We start from the raw sequence: 22,173 nt of genomic DNA, 5'->3' as shown, positions 1-22,173 counted from the left end.
CACAAGGAAAAGATCAGTTCCAACCACTCTTCTGGGTTCCTATGGCCAAGCCTCCCTTCATCAACATTTCTCTTTATTTTAGTCTTTTTTTGTTGGTTGCCTTCCCAGCAAGGAATCTGCTGTGTTGCGTCACAACCATCAGATGGAAATCTTCAGTTCGGTTTGCAGGGACACTGACAGACTAAAGGCCCGACCCTGAAATATACAGTTGTTTTGATTGGCAGTGAGAGTTTGATGTCCAGAATGACTCCAAATGATGAATTAGAAATACAGAACCAAGGCTCTCTCGAGATGGCCACAAGGCAACTCTTGGCCTGTCAAAAAAATAATTAGAACAGCATTGCAAATAGCAAGGCTTCTTTTGCAACATTTATAGCAAGTGGAGGCCTCTCACGAAAGATTTCCAGGAGCAGAGCCAAATTCAGAAATAAAAGCCAACTAGAGGAAGATTTACACCTCCCTTGAGAAGACAGCCAATAAGATTTCAAGGTGGATTTTGAGACTTTGGCTGCTGAACTACATTTCTCAGATTTTTCTCTTTGATTTTAATGAGGTGAACTAATGCTTTTGTTTACTTAAATGAATAATAATAATAACAGAAACAAATACCAAAGAAGCATCTTTTCCTGAGCATCAAGGCCTGATTTCAGGGCTTCATCTCCAACTACCCTCTCCTGTTGGGTTTTACTTGAAAAAACACATCATTGTGATGGGGTTAGGGACATGCTGTGCTAGGCACTATTTAAACCACATAGCATAAAGTCTTTGCCCCAGAGAGTTCACAATGCCTGGTTTGGGTAGGGGAATAAAAATGAAAAAGAAGGGAGAAAAACGGAAACTAGCACAACATTAAAGTCCAGTGTGCAGGTATAAATCACACTTTAGACCCAGACGGGCATATTGTCTAGAAACACAACTATTGCCATGATCTCCTGCTTTAGTTCTTGCAGGGTTTCCCTTCCCCTGAGCTACTTCTTGCCTTCTTTGTTTGTTGGCTTGGAGTGCCCCAGCTACACCTTATTTCATTCACTGGTCACCAAGGAAGTGGAAGACTCAATGAATGAGTGAATAAGTCTGTCAATCAGGTAATCATCTTTTTTTTTTTTTCTTGTAAGATTCATCCTTATCTTTAAGTAAATGCTAAATGCCATGTGAAAAAGAAAAGGTTTCACAGACCTGAAATTACAAAAAAAAAAAAAAAAAAAAGACATGGCAATGTCTTTGTGCTTGAGAATTTATCTATTAAACATGAAATTACTTCAGGCCTTTGTTTTTTGCATTTGAAACCCTGGTAAATACACAATGATCAGAAAAATGTTAACTAGTGGTTGTGTAAACAGCAAAGACTTCCTACATGTAGGCCATGATATGTTTTTGGAAGAGGTTCAGTAGGCACTTTGTGAATGATACCGCTTTGAAGCATTGTATCAAGCCATATCTTTCTGGCAAAGCTTAGAAGTTTTAAAGTGGAAATCTCACGCTGGGAATTTTCATCCGGGCTCAACAGCCTGCTGCCAGAGGAGGAGCTGAGACCCGGGAGGCATCTCCATACCACACCACTGCTATTCTCTGAGATGCTACGCTGGCTTTCAGGGTAACAAGGTTTCAGACCAATGACTGGGGCTGAGAAACAAAATCATCTGAAGACAATGTACTAAAAAAACACCCTCTTTTGTTTGAAACTAGTACTATGCAGCTAGTATAGCCCCAAGATCTTATTGAGAAGTGATAGCAACCTCACCCTTATCATTTTGCATTTTATTTCCACATATTTTTCCCCCCTTTGCATCACCTTATGTTTATTTACATGGAATTTCATCTGCCATTTTACCAGCCGATCACTCAGTCTTGCAAAACCCTCTGCATTTGTTCACAGCCAGCCATCATCTTACTATCCTGAATAAGCTAATAACATCCCCAATGTTATCTCACCATTAAGCCACTTTCCACATCCCATATAAATATTTTGATCAGAGGTTTTAGCAAAGACCTTCTGGAACTCCACTAATGACAATCCACCGTGAAAACAGACCATGTTTTTTACTGTCTGCTTCCCATTTTCTAAACAACTATTTGTGCATAAAAGGACCTTCTATTCTATGTTTTTTCAGTTTCTCTTAGAGTGGCTTTTGTGGTATTGCTGAAAGACTTTTAAGAATTAATTAGACTGAATCAGTGAAACATCCCTATGTGTTCGCTGACTCCTTCAAAGACATGGGATTTAATAAGATTTTAACAAAATTTTGATGCAAGACTTCGCTTTAAAAACATCATGTTGACTTTTCCACAGTATAGCACATTTATCCAAGTTTATTAATTCTGTTCTTCATTATTCTTTCTATTGCTTTGCCCAAGCATAGACATCAGGATCATTGGCCTGTAGTTCCCCTGAAATTCCCTTGAACAAAAGTCTTTTTTGGTTAACACAATGAAAAATTGGTGTTAGTTTGCCAACTACCAATCTTCAATTACCATGCTAGTTTTAAGTATGAGTTTAAACATCACAGTTCAGTTATTTCATCCTTGGATTCCTCTACAGCCATTGGGCAAATACCATCTGGTCCTGATGACTTGGCATTGTTTGTTGTACATATGGAGCCCATAACCTCTTCCACCGGCACTTCTCTTAGAGACAGGTCCTATGATGAGTCCCTCATAAATTAAGATCCCAGTGTGGGAACCTCCCCAGACTTTTCCACACCTTCTTTTTCATAGGAAGCCTTGCATTCCTGATCTCAAACAATACTATATTATATTTATGCAGCACTTTTAGTAACAAAGAGTTCTAAATGTTATTTTAAAATTTGCACAACAATAAACTCCATTGTGAATGAAAAGCAAGAAGGTGTGTGAAAATAATTTCCAAAGTCATCTACCTCCCAAATGAGCTGCTGCTACAGTGAAACTAGATAGGAAAAAAAAATGTGTATATATATATATGTATGTGTAGTGATTTCATTATGTATATATGTCATGGTCCAAGTACTGCCTGTACTGTGTACAGACTGTGGGATCAGTCAGCCTAGTACTCAAGGTTTTCAAAGCTGACAAAAACATCGTGATTTAAAGGCTAGTTTAACTTTTATTTATGTTCTTTTATTCGCTCAAGTTACACCCCTTCACAGATCAGCACTGTGACAACAACTGATACTGTTCCATCAAAATGTCAAAAAAAACCCTCCCTCAAAGAAGGGGGGAAAAAAAATGATGTCATCTTTCCCAAATAAGTATAGAAATGATCTGGTTTGGAGCAGTAAAGAAGGCACTAAGAGTCAGACAGCTCATGGTCACTTACGCAGAATTTTCTGAACTGTTCATGATAAGACAGTGTGCAAAAAGAGTGGATCACGAAAAAGATCTAACACAGTTTCTAAGAACAAAGCTCTTGAAATATTCTTCATTGCTAAAATATGTGAAATTACAGAAAACAACAAGATGGCTGCTAAGGAAGCAAGAAATTTTGTACCAAAATGTTACCCTTGCTCAGTTAGAGAAGTTAGTTGATTGTGAACAGCTTATTTTTTTGAGGAATATTTTGTACTGAGACATTTGTGAGTAGTTGTGTGCATACTGTAAGATGTGTACAAAGAAATGGTGAAAATTCGATGACATGATTTCCCAAATTTCACTCAAAGCTAAAATAACTTACCTTGGTAGGACAAAATCTTCTGTATGTTGCCAACACCAAATGCTTGCAATCATGTCACTTTTTCAAATAATATAAAAATTAAAGCTTTAATAAAAAGAACAGATTTTACTTTGTGGCCAACGATGCCTTTGTCATTGTAATATCAAAACATTTCAAATAGCTGTTGCTTGCTAAACAGATGAGAGGAGAATAATATGTTGTCTGCTGGACTGCTTTCAGTCAGGCACTGAGACTGCACTAAAACACTCTATACAAGCAAAAAATGTGCTATAATCACAGAGGTCCTTGGCTCCGTATTGCTGTTTGCACTGATAATACTTACGATAACTCCACAAGATACATCTCTGACTATAAAGTAGTGAAAAATGAAATGATTATTGACTTCCAGAGACCTGGTGAGCTTATGTACTGCATAATACAGTAACGTATCGTTCAGATAAGTTCGCATTTGGTCTGGAAAACTGTGAAACACAATATTTCAACACTTTTTTGTTCCTGCCAAGGCAGCTTCAGAATCACAGAAGACAGTTTATTTCGAACATATAGAAAAGACAAGGAATGTCCTCACAGAGATAACAATCTCTATAACCTACAGTTGAAAGGATCTTCAGACCTTTTTCAGCTATTAGACATTACTTTTTTATATTAGGTGAGCATTTCCCACTTGTGCTTTTTTGTACTTGAGGGGAATACAGAGAGATTTAAGTGACTGAATACTTCTTTCTCATCTACTGAAAAACACACTTAATGTTTTTATGACAGGCTTAAAACTGGAACAGTCTGATTTTTGGATCTGCTAAATTTTATGGCATAAAACTTAAGGGTAATTTACAACAATCGATGGCAAATTACTTGTTCATAAATATAACTCTTATCTGGTATCATGGCAAAGGAGGAAAAATGGGAAAGAATTTCATTCACTATAATGCCTTAGCTCTAAAATGCCTGACTTTACACTTCACCTCCACAAAATTGCTGACTTGATTTAGACTTGATTCTTAGACACAGGACTGATTTTTCAGGAAACTGCAGGCACTGATAAAAAGGTAACACTTGACAAAAAGCTGGGTACAGATAATTTTTATGAGAAACACTTTGTATTGAGGCATTCACAGGTATATGTAAACATACACAAAGAGCTGTTCACAAAGAAATGATGCGATGTTCTGTTTTCACTTACTCCTTCTCTCAGTTTCTTAAAACATAGTTTATTATGCCCATACCCACCTCAAATTCAGCAGTGGCAAGAATTCTTTTCCTTTATTAACAGACTAGAAGAGACTGCAGAAGCCTGTTGAGTCTGTGCTTTTAGCCTGAACTTCAGGTTAAAACTGATTACAGTTGTATATATAAAGAATTTTTAAATTTGATTTAGTCTTTAACTAATAACTAAGCTATATGGGATTGTTTAAAAATATGTAACAGCATTTTAAATAACATATTGCAGCTTTATGATAACCATGTTGGATCACTGGTGCGGTGAACTGCCCTGGTGCCTCAGCTACAAATACAGGTAGAGCTACCTGGAGTTTTGTCAGGATTGTAGAAATCACCCTGAAAAGGTGAATAAAGGCAGATTTTCCACCTGGAGGTCAATGATGCTGTAAGCTGACTGCTAGCAATACCCAAATGAGGTGTCATAAAACTTGGCTGGCAACACTTGTGTGACCTGGTGCCAGAAATGTACCTGGCACAAAAGTGCTCTGCAAAGTCTCCCCGGGGGCTGTGTGCAAGTAGCACAACAGTACTGATGGTTTTCCAGTGAAAACTCCTGGTTAGACAGACCAGGTGTGAGGAGCAGATCATATGGCCACAAAGCACCCAGTGGAGCTAAGTAAGCTCTGCCTCTATGTCTTCCATTGTGCCCAGTTGAGTGCCTGTAAGATCCAGCCCTTGGCAGTGCATTGCCCCATGCCATGGTATTTCAGTTTCTTTTTGTTCACAAAGAGCTACAGACCCCTACAGTGCTGTATAAATAATATGCATTTTAACTTGCCAAGGACAAATCAAGTGTTTTAATTTCGCACTCTAGCTCAAGATAAGAAAATAAACATGAGCTGTTGGGGAGTTCAGTAAACTTGCTTGTGAACTGGAGGGGTGGAGTGGAGGAGGGGCACAAGAAAAACTTCCATTCAGTGGAAATTGGTTAGAAAAGCAAATAAAAAGTTATACTGCATATGAAAAAGTCTAGGAAACAGTATTGAAAGTATCCAGGTAATGCGGTACAAACCAGGAATACATCCTCATATACAAAATTGTATTTTCTATTACTAGTCGAAAAAGCTTATAGATTCCAACTATGCAAATACAATAATATGAATTTAAACAAAAGAAGAAAACTTCCCTGCATTTCACTCTATTTCAGATTCCCCTTGCAATTGTTTGTATAAAGCCTGGTGCCGAGGAGAAATCTGGTTGATGACGCCATGGCAGTGGTCAGTTTTTAGGAGGAACTGCAGATTTAAATATTCTGACAGGGACTGTGATGCAAGAGCTCTGGTCACATCACAACATATTAAAAAGACATTTATTGCATTGGCAATGTTTTCTCTCTTTTTTGGGCAATTCACAAGCACTTTAGAACTCTTCAAGAGGAACAACTTTTTATTTTCAGTCTTGATTCTTCTCAGTATTTTGAGGACACATGGAGTTATCTGTGGAGCTATTAGCAATCACACATTTAACACCCACTTCTCTGGCCCATAGAGCCACAGACTGCATCTCCAACAAGTGAGCAATCTGAGGAAGCAGGATATTTGGAATCACAGAATCATAAAACTGTTTGGGTTGGGAGAGACCTTCAGAGGTCATCTAGCCCAACCCCTCTGCCATGGGCAAGGACATCCTTTACTAGATCAGGTTGCCCAAAGCCCCATCTGATCTGATTTTGAACACTTCTAATAATGGAGCATCCACAACTTCTCTGGGCAACCTCCTCCAGTGTCTCACCAATATCATCGTAAAAAATTTCTTCCTTACATCCAATCTAAACCTATAGTCTTTCAGTTTAAAACCATTGTCCCTTTTTTTTTGTCACTACAGGCCCCAGTAAAAAGTGTCTGTTATAGGCCATCTTTGAGTATTCAAAGGCTGCAATAAGGTTTCTGCAGGGCTTCTCTCAATTCAGCTTTTCAATCAATTGATCAATCAATCAATCAATATTTTAGTCAATTAGTAGTTGCTACTACCTAAATCTGTGTTTCTCAGAACTAAATTCTTCTGTGAGATACCCAGCTATGGCACCATTACTAGCATAATTGTCATTCCAGTTTTGTTTAACTATGAACCTCAAGTCAAAACAAAGATGCATCCCTCATTTTTTGTTCATACAGATCAGAAGTAACTCCTTGTAATGCAGTGGACCCTGCAGACCAGGAAGTCAGCAGAGCAGGAGGATCAGGCCCATTGATTTCCGTCATGTCACTTCTCAGATATATTGCTGGGTTCTCAAAGGTAGACTTGGTGTCCTGACATTGGATACAGATAGTACTTGATTGAACAAGCCTATTTCACTGTGAGCAAGCCAAAAGCAATGGGTGGTTTAGATTGGATCACTTCAGAATTCTTGTTCTCGTCAAGCCAAGCAGACATGCAGAGCTTCCATTTTCTTATGCATTTCAGGAGCGTGATGGCATGATTAAAAGACCAAACTTCCAGAAGCGATGGCAGGAAGTGATGATCTGTTAACTAATAAATTCTTGGGTCAGTTAAAAGTGTGAGGATGTACATTCCTTTGGAAGTGCCTTTTCATGATATTGCAGCATTGTCTGGTCCTTTCTGTGGGTCTCTGCAGTAGGGGTGCTGTTCAGGAAGCAGGAATGATCTTTGAAAGCATCTTCTGAACGTTCCTGTTGTGTAAGGTCCAGAAGAAAACTAGGGCATAAGCTTTTAGGCTTTGTTTTCTTGGAGTAACCATTCTGAGAATAGCGACAGCTTTATTCATTGGGGCTGTATTTGATCATATTATTGTGTCAAGTTTCATTAGCTCTGATTCCAGGGGATGATGCATAACACAGTAAGTTTTTACAACTGGACTAAATTGGCTTGCAGTTTGGGAAACAGATGCTCTAAAATAGTTTCTCTAACCACACAAAAAAGGGCAAAAGTGGAAAGGAGTTCATTGCCTGTCTCGCTTTTCAAATTTTCTATGTATTTGTTAGCAGTCTCCAGATAAATTAATGCCTCTAAAGGATGAAGAAGTGTCTCATTACAATAAGAAGTAATCGCAGGGCTACCTGCCTTGGCCATTAGGTATAAATCATACCTAATAACTGGAGAAAAAATTTTTCTCCACCTCTATGAAGTGACAAAGCAGAATTTGTTCCCCAGTTTTTTACAGAATGGCACACACCCACTCTCCCTAATCCTAGTTTTCACATTGCATTCATCTGGTATGAGCCCTCACTTAAGAGTCTCACAGGAGCTGACCGATTTAAGTTATCTTGAAAAACATCCATGAGAGGTAACTGTGGACTATATGGCACAGGAGCACACTCCTCCCAAATGAACTTTTCTCCCACTGTTCAAAATGCTTGGTGACACCACAGAACAGGTAAAAACAAGAAAGTGTGGCTAACATAACCAAGTGAAGCTGTGGGAGATAAGCACAGCTGGCTGCATTTACTGCTCAGCAAGTTTATCAGGACCAGACTGGTTTTGCTTGAGGAAAACATCATCAGAACCTCCAATTCCAGACTCATGTGAAAGGCAGCACCAGAGCACCACAGTCTCTCTGAACGATGTGCTGGACCAGTTACTTGTTCAGCACTGACTCAGAAGAAAGTGTAAATCACCTCCTGAGTAATCAACCCCACATCCTGAAGGATGTAAGTATATAAATCCTCTGAGGTTTCCCAGGGCCCTTTTTTGCTCACTTACCAGATGCAAGAAGAAGGTGTCCTTGCCTGAGGAACAATGTGCCTGAGCCCAGTGGCAGATGGTCTACAGGTAAGGTGAAGATCAGCAGGAGCACAAAGATTTAGAGCCATTCTGTGGCAGCATCTGCAGGGTATGGCAGGTTCTTCAGTGCACCCAGCCTGGGCAGCAAAGCCCATTGCCTCAGTGGAAGCCCAGTAGTGGGTTAGGAGAGGCAGATGGAGCAACCAAAAACTCCTGGCCTACGGATGGGACCACAGATGCTCAAAGAAGACTGTAAAGTTTCTTTACTTTTCAGTAAATCCTGAGGTATCAGAGCTGAAGGCAGCTAGCATGCTCTGAAGTTGGGATATTTAACTGTGGAAGCAGGATCCTAGGGGAAAGAAGGTCTGAGGAGAGACGTGGTAGCATGGATGTTGACATCTTTTTCTCAAGTGGATTGCCTTCCTTGTTCTTCTTCTCCCCCTTCCTGTCTTTCCAGTCATCTAATTGTTATTAGGATACCTGGTGGCCAGAAAACACTAAACACCTTTTCATCCACTTTGCACAAGAAATAGTTTTTTGTTTTTGTTGTTGTTGTTCTTGTTGTTCTGTAGATAAAAAGAGCAGGTGTCACTGTCACATTTGCGTAAAAAACATTTTTCCCACTACGGGAAACCACAGCAAACAGGAGTTTCATATAACGAACATGTCTTCCTTTTTATCTTTCATAATACAGCTGCTTTTTTTTAGGTTTATATGGAAAATTTATAATCTCATGGAAAATTTAAACAATTAAGGAAACATGCTCTGAACACTTTCTAGCCTGTACCAGCAGTAAAATTCAAAGACCTTGCATAAAGGAAAACAAGCTCCGTTGTGTAGGCGAGAGGAGAAAACTTGAAATTATCTCTCTAAAAACTTAAGCTACATATTGAACAAAGACCACTTGTTGTACCGTCCATAAATTGTTTTTGGAAGATGTTTTATCTCCCAAGAGTCTCTACAGTTTCTGTAGCCAGAATCAAGTGCTGTAAAACTGATGTAGTTCCCTGTTCAGTACACAAATGCAGTTTAATAAGTTCTCAAAATGTAAGCTAAATTTATTTTCCCATGGTACCATAATAATTATTCTATCATTTTAATTGTATCTATTTACAGAGGACTACTTGCTAAGAATGAAGCCCCCTCCCACCACTACTGCTGTTGTACTAATTCTCTGGATGCTTTACAGATGAGAGGATGAACCAGTTGCTGGAGAAACACTAAGGCAGCATGAAGGAGACAAGAGGATACACGAAAAACGTTGCCGTTTTGGTATTGTCTGCACATTTTGTCACATTTTCTCCCACTGCACAGCAATACCTACCGTCATTGGCCATGAGAGTTGTTACTCAGGAGGGTTAGAGATGGTGAGCACATGAGCAGTTCCCTCTCTCTTGGGGATGCTGCTCCGACAGCTCTCCCTCTCATTTCAGTCTCACTGCCAACAGCCTTTCCATGAGAAAAAACGAGTTCAGCCGACTGCATCGGTTCCACTGAAACCACTAAGAGAGCACAGGGTGGGCTGAGAGAGCCCAGGGTGGTTGGCCAGCCCCGCTGGCACACAGCCTGCCCCCCTTCACGCACTCCCAGTGCCAGGCCAGCTCCTCGGCTGCACAGGGATTTTGAACTTCCATTTCTCCAAAAATTGTACACTACTGAGCTAAAATTGGAAAAGTCCTGCACCATGTGGAAATAGAAAATTTTCAACAGGACAAAGGAATCTTTCTCTTGCATTTCTATCTCTAACCGTTGCATTTGAGGTGCTTAATTATTTAGAAGTGCAAGATCTGAACTGGACAACAAGTATCAGACTGCCTAGCTACATGGTAAACGGTAGGAGTTTCAACATTATCACAGCAATAAGACCAATGATAATTCTCTAAATCACCAGTCGACTGTTACATGAAAAACAGTGAACCATAGATACACAACAAGATGTACAGCAAGCTTTGTATTAAAAGGACAAAAAAAAAAAAAGCATACTGGCTATTCTAAGAGAAATAATCTGTTCAGGTTTACTGTTTTGAGAATGTTTCATCCATCCTCTGGTGTGTAGATGATTCTTCTGTGAATCTGTTTCCAAATTAGACTGACTAAACTGAAAATCGAGCTCCTTCCCCACTTATGCTCTGTGGATTCTTTTATTTTTCTTAATCCCTTTGGCTGTTACGTTGTAGTCTGAAACAGCATCTCCCAACTGCCTTCACTGAGAGTAGCTGAATTTATTATATAATCTCATCTCCCACTCCAAAAATTTCAAGATCAATCTCAAAGAGCAGTCCTCTGAACTTGGCAGACACTCGTGTGGGAAAGTCTTTAAACAAAAACAAATTTGTTTATGTACTGGGAGAAGGAGCTCCGAAGGAAGATAACACGCATCGCGAGCCAACACTGCCCTCAGCAAGAGAGCCGGGGCGGCTCTTGCAGCTCGGACACTGCTGTAGAGCTGCAGCCCCTCCATCATCTGCCCCCGCCGGAGCCGTCCCCGTCCCCACAGCTCCCATCAGCCAGTGGGGACTGGAGGGTGGTTCTTGCGTTGGGGGAAGATGTGGTCTGAGCACAAAACGTAAAGCCAAGAATGCCTGGATGGGTGAAAGAGTTTCACACAAAGACACTTTGAATTTGTGGGCTTTGGGGATATTTATTTGGGACATTCATTTTTTTCAATTGATTTAAGAACATAGCACCTCGTGAGAGTTAACCACAAACCTTGGGAATTTTTTTGCTTGCAATCTAATTCCAGTTCTGACAGGATGCACAGTCAAATTTTCTGGATGGAAAAAAGCCTACACCTACTCAGAGTGCTGGCACAATACTGAACCCCCAGTCAATTCCCATGTACGCAGTGTTTAAGGACATTCAAAGTATGTCTGTATGATCCACTCCACCGAATTAGTTAGTCTTAGAGATCTTGACTATAGGTATTTTCCCAAATATGTGCATTGTTACCTTTTTTTTTGGAGAGAATACTAAAGAAGTACGCCTTTGCGCTAAGAGCGGAGTCAGCAAGCTTAGTTTCAGAGTCTGAGCTGAAGCTGTGTGGGAAGACAGCAATGGGTGTGAAGGACAGGGACAATGCACTTGTAAATTGGTGGCATGGGTGAGGAAAGATGACCCTGCCCTGTGCTGGGGGGTGAAGCATACATGCCGAAATCATAATTGCTGGGTACCCCCGTTGAGTTGTAGCACAGACCACAAATACATGAGCCATGCAGATCCTTAGTCAGTTAGGTAGAGGGTAGGCCTGCCCGAGCCAGTTTCGCTTACTTGGGTCCTGGGAGCAGTGTAAGGAGGCAGGCCACATAAGGCCTACTTTTCCTTCTTGCATGCATGTGACAAAATGCAGTGCAATTTCAGGGCTATATATTACAGCTATCTCAGGTGTCTACATGCCACAGCATGGTAGAGATATCTTCTGTCTCACGGGTTATGTTTCCTAGCTGACCAGCAACAGTAGAGGCATTATTTCTGAGTGATGTGATGGTGAAGGCTTAGCATAAGTAAGAATTCAAAGAATCAAAACGGTAATTTTTTTCATCTCAGGAGACTGCGGCTGAACATTTTCCAAAAAAGTCATGTCTTCTTTGATTTGACTCCGATCTTAAATGGTCTTCAGTCATGAGAGAAAGACATTGAAGTGCTGGAGCGGGTCCAGAGAAGAGCAACATGACTGATGAAGGGACTTGAACATAAGACCTATGGGCAGAGGCTGAGGGAGCTGGGGTTGTTTAGTGTGGAGAAGAGGAGGCTCAGAGGTGACCTCATCACTCTCTATAACTACCTGAAGGGAAGTTATAGCCAGGTGGGGACTGGTCTCTTCTCCCAGGCAGTCAGCAATAGGACAAGGGGGCATGGGCTTAAACTCTGCCAGGGGAAATTTAGGCTGGATATTAGAAAGAAATTCTTTACAGAGAGAGTGGTCAGGCATTGGAATGGCCTGCCCAGGGAGGTGGTGGACTCGCTGTCCCTGGAGGTTTTTAAACTGAGATTAGACATGGCACTTAGTGCCATGATCTAGTAAACAGACTAGAGTTGGACCAACGGTTGGACTCGATGATCTCTGAGGTCTTTTCCAGCCCAGTCGATTCTGTGATTCTGTGATCTCAGAGTGCTGTGCCATCTTCTAGTACAGGTTTGCCTGGTGAAAGACCTGCATGTGGCTGGCCCTTCAAAGTTGTGTCACTTGGTGAGCCCATGTACATTTTGATGAGAAAACATGAAACTTTAATGTGAGCATAACACAAGTGCCCCCAAATCTAGCTAGCTATGAGCACAGAGATCCCAGAGCTTTGGAAGGAAACACATCACTGGCTAAAGCAGTTCCCTAAATATTAATCCATCTGAGACAGAAGTGGAGATGATAAGCAATGGAAGATATGAAAGAAGGGGAACTCCACTACCATCTCCTTGCTTAGAAGAAAGCAGTGTCCAAGAAATGCCATTTATCTGTTGTCCAGGCAACCATAACTAAGTTCGGGTACTCTGAATGTGACACAGAAGAATGACACAGCTAGGCTGCCTTGACAGGAGCTTTCAAAATATCCAGGAGTTTTCCAAGCCTCCCACCATCACTAGTTACACAGCTACTCTCCAGATTGCCCCTGTATGAATGCTCCAGAGCCATAATCACACAAAAAGCCAACACATGCATATGCTAGCATCCATTAGCATCATCTGAGGATGGTACATCTGCAAGAAAGTAGATGGCTTAATTAATGAATGAATAAAGCTGATGCGTGGGACTGCCACAGAGTCACAGAATAGTTGAAGTTGGAAGGGTCCTCTGGAGATCATCTACTCCAACCCACCTTCCAAAGTAGATTCACCTAGAGTAGGTCACACAGGAATGCGTCCAGGTGGGTTTTGAATGTCTCCAGAGAAGCAGACTCCACAGCCTCTCCAGGCAGCCTGTTCCAGCACTAAAAAAGGTGCAGTGACAGGTTGTGTAGTCACTTGACCAACATGCAGAACTTGCACCATCATGTGGAAACTAAGGGTGCAGATGGAAATCACAGGGCACCTTGAAGTCATTGCTCATGCTACATGTTTTGTGGGATCACTTACCCCCGTATACTGCCCTCCACCACGAAGCAGGTTTGGCCTGTGCTCCAGGTAGAATAAAACAGAGCCTAGTTTCCTGCTGCATAGCAGTGCTTATCTTCCCTTGGGTGCTAAACCTTCTGACCCGTGGGTTTCAGTGCAGTCACACTGCCGGGACACTTCAGGGCTATGGGACCAGCATGGCTGGGACCATGTGCAGTGCCACAGAGAGAAGGGGAAGAAAAGTTCCTTTCCTGCAGAGTGAGGGAAAACCCAGCAGAGGGATTACAAGGCCGTGAGTCACTATGTGCCTTCTACGTGACTCTGGGGACAGGGTGGCCTCTGGTTCCGGGGCTGGGGCAAAGTCACAGCTTCGCCTGTTATTATTGTTAGTCACAACCCCAGCTATACAAAGTCCAGCAGAAACCGCACTTACAAATGCCTCAACCTGAAATGTAAAATAAACACTGGGAAAATAGCTGCTACTTACTTTCTCTAAATATACCCTGAGGCCAGATCTGCTTCCACTAAAGTCAAGTCCAGTTTTGCAATCAGCGGGATCCAGGCCTTTATTTGGAAAGATGTTAATAATCAAATTGCAGTTTTTATTTGTCATCAAGACAGGGGTGTGATAAGATGTTTTGGTTGCTGCTATAAGTAGCTCTGAGGATTGTCAGGGGTTGTTGTAAGTGCTAAAGACTGTATGACATCCTGGCACAGCAAGGAAGAGACTTTGTGACTCTGGCATATGTCCTTGCTGCGAGGAGGTGAAGAAATCCCCCTGGTTCCCCTCTGAACACAGAGGAGGGGCATAGCTGGGCCTGAGAAGCTGCAAGAGGAGTGGGCATAGAAAAACAGGAAGCCTGGAAGCTATGGATCAGCTTCATATCAGTGATCTTATCAATATTTTCAGTGACTCATCTATGGCTTTTTCCTCTCTGAGGTTTTTATGACATATTCACTTCCTTCATTACCATATAAAGATGGGGAATTTAAGCAGAAAAGGTGGAACAGTGCAAAGTTAAGGGAATTGGATAAACATGAATGCTTTTTGGCTTTAGCCAACTGCTGGATCAAATCCTCCGGCACTTATGGACTTCCCCAACGTCATGGACTTCATGGTGGTATAAGATGAATTATGCTGGCAGAATGGATGATGCTTGCTCTAGATGGACATTTCCGGACCATCCAAGTAGAAGCCAATTTCCAGAAAACTATTCATGTGTGACAAGCGCACTTCAAATGTACCATACCATCCACTGTGTGACTAGCATAGCTTTAATTCCTGTGGTGTCACAGGTAAAGCAATCCTAGTATTTTGAGTTGTTACTGGACCTTGCCTAGGAAGCAGGGCTGTTCTCCTGCACAGAGGAAAAGAGGGAGAAAGGGACTGCTACATTTCCAGGTTTCAACTCAGTAGATGCTTGGGAATAATTCTGGGAGGCTTCCAGAGCTGGAAGCATAGAGTCGTTCCCAGGAACACAGTTTAGACACAGCCTGTATATCTTTTAGCACATTGCATATATTGGAAGTGAAGACTGGTCAGCTTTGTGATTGACTCCAGAGAGAGTCAACTTAAGTTTAGCCAGAATTATTAGCTCTAATTCAGCCCTGACTTTGCCAGATACAACCTACTGTTTGCACAATCTCTTAGGTATTTCTGCACTCTGCTCCAAGAGGGTGTATTAGCTAATGTGCAACTCAAGGTATGTTTGCAACACTGCAGCCACAAAGATGAATTTTGTTGGAGCTGGGGCGTACTTAGGTGTTGCCACATAGAATTCGCTAAAGCTTTGGACTCAATCCTGGAGCACTGTGCTTGAGCACATGAGTACAGATGGACCCATCTGCACAGTGCCAGCAAATTGTCAGGGCCTCTGCAGGCAGTTAATCCAAAACCTGGATAAACTGCCTGCAGATAATTGAGAATTCATTATACACCCATCTAGCACTTCTCTATGGGAGGATAAACACTTCTCCATAAAAGTACTTGTAAATGTGAATTCTACCATTACAAACAGTCACATTTTATATGGATTTCCTTTTTTTTTTTTTCAGTTGTAACATGAATCATGCCTTTAACTACATTCTACGGTACAAACTCTGAACACTGTAGAAGCAGAGGCTTTTAACCAGAAGAGCTGAGTTTGCAGTGCAGAGCTGGTCACAGCCAGACAAGTAAGCAGAGGGATACAAATCACAGCTCTTCAAAATCTAATCAAAGGAAAGCAACACCAGTTAATTTAAGGCTTAATTTTCTGCCCTTGGTCACTGTCCTCCCAATCTCACATGTCATTTAGCTGTCAGATATTCCTGTTGGGACCTGGACAGTTGCATGCGACAATTTACAGTTCTGTGTATGTCCACTGAAAAATAATGTACTGTATATAAAAATACAAATTTAACAGGCTCAGAGGTAAAAGCTCTCCTCCTTTGTCTATCCAATGGCTTTGAACTAAACTTGGTGTCGGAATTGTTCCAGTATTTTAGCTCTGGAAAATAAAGCACACAAACAATTTGAAACCTTCAGTGCTTGTCTGCAGAACCAATGGAGTCTGAGCCCGCAGCCCCTGGATTTCTGTGGTCCAGCACTTCCAGAGTTGATGACCTTGACTCCTTAGCTTGCATCTAGAGCAGCTAGGATTTCTAATCACTGTCCATGCAAGGACCAAAAAGCACCACTCAAACTACTTTCCAAGTTCAGAAAAGAGGAGATAATTCAGCCCAGTAAGGCCAGGTGATCAAATCTTTCACAAGACGAAGCACTAGGTTGCAGTGATACAGTCACAGCCCCTCTTGCCCTTTCTTCTACAGCTATGAGACTCCAATAATTTCTATAAGGACCAAGAATTTCTGACTGCAATGATGGCATTGCGTGGGTGACTTCTTTGGTGAACATTTTATTATATCCTTTGTAGTCAGTAACAACCTGACTGAGGATTATTTGCCCATAGCTCAAGTACACACCCCTTTGTACTGAAAATAACACACTATGGATCCTGGCTAATGGGTTGAATTGGGAACAAAGCACCAGTTACAGGAACATGTCATAAAAACAAAGTTAAAGTAGAATTTCGATAAAGTTGTGAAGACATTCGTGGTTGTATCCCTTGATATGGCTGTGAAAGGGAGCTAAAAATGGGAAGGGGAAGGAGCAAAGGGTGGTGTTACGCGGTCTCTGTATTTTTCTGCCTTTTTTTTTTTTTTTCTGTAAAGAATTGCTCATTTACACCTTGCTTCTTGCAGTGAGGACAAGGTAAGGGGAGAAGATGTAAGCCACCTTTCCTTGAGTACAAATTGATAGGAAAAGCTCAGAAACAGACCAGTAGTGGTGACAGCTGAGGGCATGTGACCACCGGTTTGCAGCAAGATGGTGGTTTTAATTCCTTCTGTTTACTCTCACCACTGTTCCCATCCCCACAGAAAAAAATAAAATAAATGCTTTTGTTATTTACCATCTGCACTGAGGACAGCCATCAAGGTTGACTGTAGGTTTACATTTGCCACCCATCTGCCCTGCTCCAGCAGGTGCCAGGCACCCTGAATTACTCCCATCACGCCCTGCTTGGTGGGGCAGTGAGTAGGCTGATGAATTCTGCTTATTTTGTCTGGGAGGCAACTGCCTCCCCCTCTCCACAAGGAACATCCCACATATAATAAAGGTTTATAGTCAACCAGAGCAAGACTTCAAACTCATTCTTTCCAGATTCATTCATGACAAGGGTGGGGATGCTAAACTGCTCAGCAATGTTTAACTCAACAAATACTAAAATCTCCAGAGCAATGGCCCTTTATCACTCCTACTTTCTTTAGATACAGAATCAAAGAGCTAGCAAGCATGTCCTGTCAGCTTATAGTTGCCAGAACTGAAACTGGATGCTAGGTATTTCCCAAGCTAGGAAATAAATGCTACATGTTTAAAGGAATTACCCTGGCCACCTAACAAACTTGGGACACTAAGGGACAGGCCTATCACAAAAAAGTCCAAGTACCACTCTGTGCTATATAAAGAGAATTGTAGCCTAAAAGACGTAGGAAGGGCTTGCTGGGAGTAGTGTGTTGAGTTTTGGGTATTACGCTTACTACAAGAAAAATGTGGAGCAACACCAGAGTGCAGGAACAAGAATGGTCAGAGAGCCTGAAAACATGGATCAGCAAAGGAAATCTGTGTGAACTGGAGGGGAAATGATCTGGGAGGAAAGAAAAAAGGACAGCAATCTTCAAATACATACTTGAAAAAAGAAACTGCAAAGAGGAAGGGAATATTGCATTACTTGATTATATACAAGTAATGGGCTTATACTGTCACCCAGAAGATTCAAAACAGACATGAGGTAGGATAGTGGCACTTAGAATAGACTGATGGGAGAGCCTGTAAGGTCTCAGTCATTAGCGATCTCTCAAATTAGGCAACATCTGTCAGCAAACTCACAACTCTGCAAAAGAGAAGCAGTGTACCATCAGCCTTCTTTCAGGTGACAACCTCAGTTTTCAATCAAAATTTAAAAAATGCACAGTAGAGCTACTGCAAGATCATGGAGGGGGGGATGACACAGAGAGCAGCAAAGTAATGATTAGTAGTGGATTTTCTCAACTGCTCCTGCCTTAGCATGGAAAATAAGGCAACCTTTACCCAAAAGGTTGATTTTTAATTAGTTGTGTACTATATAGCACTTCACCCATGAGAATAGTCTCACATGTCCCACCCCATAAGGTGAGGAGTCATCCAGAGACTTGTTAAGGAGAATGTTAATACATCAAACTCAAGCATATCTTGCAGATCAGAACCATTAAGCCACAGTAGGAGCCATTATTGCCTATTACTGGCTATGGGTAAAAAGGAGTATTTTACTTCTTCAAACCAAACAACAAGTAAGACTATCTTATTGCATCTGAGTAAGATCAAGGACTCTCCATTGCAGAGGACCATTTCCCATCTGCTCCAAAGAGTACTTGCATCCCTTAATGTCAGCACAAAGTCAAACAAAACTTAGAGCTCTCCTAGATCACACAGCTAGCATCTGTGCCAAGATTAATTTCTTTAGGTGTAACTTTGGAGATCATAAGTAGTTTAGAGAGAAGTGAAACTCCTGTGTTGATGTCAGAAGGACCAGATGGAAAAGAACCATACAAAACCGAAGCAAAACTTTTCATAAACATTTTAAGGATTTCCCACTTTTGACTACTCACAGAAATACTCGAGAGCAAGAAGTGGCCTGGCTCCCTCTAGTATGTACTCTCCAGGATTTTGTAAGCTGGAAAGTCCCACTAGGTGAACAGGGATTCAAACAACCCACATTAAAGGAAACTGGGGGCCAGGAGATTGTCTTCTACTATTTTATACGTTCCTACTGGGAAAATGATTCACAGTTTCTGAAAATAAATTTTCATGGGAATTGTTGACAATTCTGTTTTTGTAGCCCAGAAATAACCAGCCTTGGTGTTTCCCCCTCCCTGAAATCAATCTCTCTTTTCTCCTAAAACACTTCTGTATATTTGATATTAAAAAATCATGAACCATGAATCACATAATGGTTTGGGCTAGCACACTGCAAGGCCCTAGCGTATGTTCCATCTCAGTAATGGTTAATGATACACATTAGACATAGCTGAAAAATATCAATTTCATTTTACTAATAATTCTGAAGTTCTGAAATTTGGGCTTCTGGCATGGAACACAAGTAGGGCCTTGAAGATGTGCCAAGAGACAGTCACCTATGCCAAAACTGCCAAGAGTCAAGGGAACTGGACTGGGATGTAATTGAGAACAGTATTTCAAAAACCTTAACTGCACCAGGTTTCTTGAGGTTTTGAACATGCTTCTGTCAGCTCCTAGGAGTGAACCCTAAGGAAGACTTGACCTGTAGTCTTGACAAAAAAACTCTTTAAATTGGTACATGTCTGCAAAATACTTTGGGTTGTCTGAATTAAGACCATTTTTTCAGTGGGGAAGAGTGTCGTAAGAGAATTAACTTGGTTCCATTGGGAATCTCTTTGCTACAAGAAGACAAGCAAACCAAATTGCCTGGTGAATTCATGAAATGGGAAAATATCACTCAACACCCATCAAAACAGTTCCCTTAATGTTAGCTGGACTTGCATCAAGCTCTCCACTGTGTTTGTGAAGGGCCACATAGGAAGAAGTCAGGCAGGAATGAAAAATTTGCTGATAGGTTTGGGGAGCTTTGTACCAGGAGCAGTAGGATGTGGTATCAGGTCTCCAAATGACAAACGTGCTCAGCAGCATGAGGGCTTGCAAGATAAAAGACTGTCTCAGGTACTGTCTTATTTATGTGCTTTCAATTGCTTTTAACTTTATAGTGCATTTTGAAGTTGCAGTTTACAACTAATGGAAAGAAAAAATAAGTTAATGTCTTTGGAAACTGGCAGTCAGGCAAGAAGGAGAATGTGTTGCCTGCCCCACCATGAGTTGCTTCGTACCTGGCTCTGGGAAGAGCCTGGCTCATTCCAAAGGGAAGAGTCAGCAAGCGCAGAGTTACCCAGTGGAGTTACCCAGGCTGAGCCGGGGAGAGTGGTGCTACGTGGTGTGGACCTCTGCAGCAAGAAATGCCACTACCTTCTTTTTCCCAAGGCAGCCCTGCAGTTTGCTAATTTTCATTTGCAGAGCATCAGGAAAAAGTTCCTGCTGAACTAATCAGCAGCTATCACCCAGCGTTGAGGGGTATCTCTAGATTAATTTGGACTTGATACCCTCCAGACTGGTTTGTCAGATCCCATAAATTTAAAAGGATTTTTTTTTTTAAGGGAAAATACAATAATGCCCTGCTGAACTTTTCTGTTTTGCCGTTCTTGTAACATATATGAAACAGATCTGACAGGAGAGTTTTCTTCAGCTCATATCTCAGCAGTAAGTCGGGGTATGAGGTTTTTCTTTCTTTTTCTTTTTCTTTTTTTTTTTTTGCAAAAACCTTTACTAAAAATAACTCCTTTAAGACTGTGGAAGGAGATTTCCAGCCGTGTAAGTTCAGATGTGCCTGCGTTCATTCAGAAGGTTGATCTGGATTTAATATGCACAGCCCTGTCAATACCGTGTTAAGCCCTCTGGCACCAGAGGGTCCAGGCAGTCTCTCTGTATTGTATCCCAACCCCAAGCATCAAGAGGGACATAATCCATCACATCAGCTCTTGAACCAAAACTGCTGCAATTATATGCTCTCAAACTGGGCCCATTAACCTATCAAAAAGCATTTGAGAAGGGGTGTAATGTTGTCAGTTATTGTTCACAGGGGAGGAGTGAAGATAATTCTTATCTTGCCTATAGATTCATGCAAAACCTATTGCGGTTTGTGTTGCTCTAATTGATTTAGCCCATTTTCTCTTCCATGAAAATTCCAGGGTAGTGTGTTCACATACACACACAAAAAGGGTAATGCCGTTTCCCAAGAGTGGATTAGAGGAAGAGCCTGTGCCTGGCCCACCACAGGAGCGCAGAATTGAATCAACCACAAAGAGCAGAGCAAGGAGGACAAGAAACACCAGAGATGGAAAAAGTGACAAAGGCAATATGTGATGGATTTGATAATGTTAGTATTCACATCTCACTTAGGTACTTACATGCTTCAACAGCTGGTTATAGGTTATATACCTTAAGTTGCTCACATGGCACATTTTGTTTCTACTAAGCAAAGCTGGATACTACAATAGCCTCCAATAACCTAGTCATCCTCTTCACAAAAAGGATGACTACCTGGCACTCAAAACAGCTCTCCATTGGGAAAGACTTGCTACAAGTAAGATTAGTCGTTTGCTAAGCTTCACTGAAACAAAGGGCCTCAAACCAGATAAGCCTGGTTACAAAAAGTTGAGAAACTTACTTTCCTGTGCTGTTTATGAAGTGGGATGTACTCCCTGTGAGCCCCCACTTTGGCGGAGATCTGGAAGAAGAGATAACTGTGATGGTGACACTCCTTACACCCTGTGAGTACTCAAGACAAGAAGTGCCCGTATAACTTAAATGCCCAACGTGATGAGATATGAAGTCTTAGGAGAAAAGCCCTCCTTAATCAGTGACAACAGTCATCCTAAATTAACCAGCCAAGTGAAGTGCCTGCAGTTAAACAATGTGCATACCTGTCATCTGCACCTTCCCAGGTAAGCCAAGGCTCTCTGAAGTTTTGGCTCTGGGATGACCAGAGCACTGCTGGGCCCAGGCCACCCTTTCCCAAGAGGTACAGGAGAAGACTTGTCCTTTGCAATACCAAGGGATGGTGCAACCATTTCCATGTTCCCTACACAGCACTGAGACCCTGGGAGAGCTGTGCTCCTTGCCAACATCACCCTCAGCTGCATCCAGACCCCCATCAGCTCTGTGTCCCACAGAGGAAACGTGAGTTCCACTGGATCACTTTGGACAACCCAGAGGAACATCTTGGAAATGGAGATGACACATTCAAGTCTCTCTGGCTTTCTCTCCATTGGTACACCCTACTGCACACCTTCTTCCCACGTGACAATCCAGCCCCTGCTATGACCAGTTACCAAAAGAGAGTACAGGACACAGGCTACACTCTCAAAAATAAGGTTCTGTCCCTTCTTGTGACTCCCCTCAAACCATTCTTGTGATT

Source organism: Nesoenas mayeri, assembly GCF_963082525.1.
Source record: "Nesoenas mayeri genome assembly, chromosome: 2".
Lineage (NCBI taxonomy): Eukaryota > Metazoa > Chordata > Aves > Columbiformes > Columbidae > Nesoenas > Nesoenas mayeri.
Note: the sequence above shows the minus strand (reverse complement) of the source record.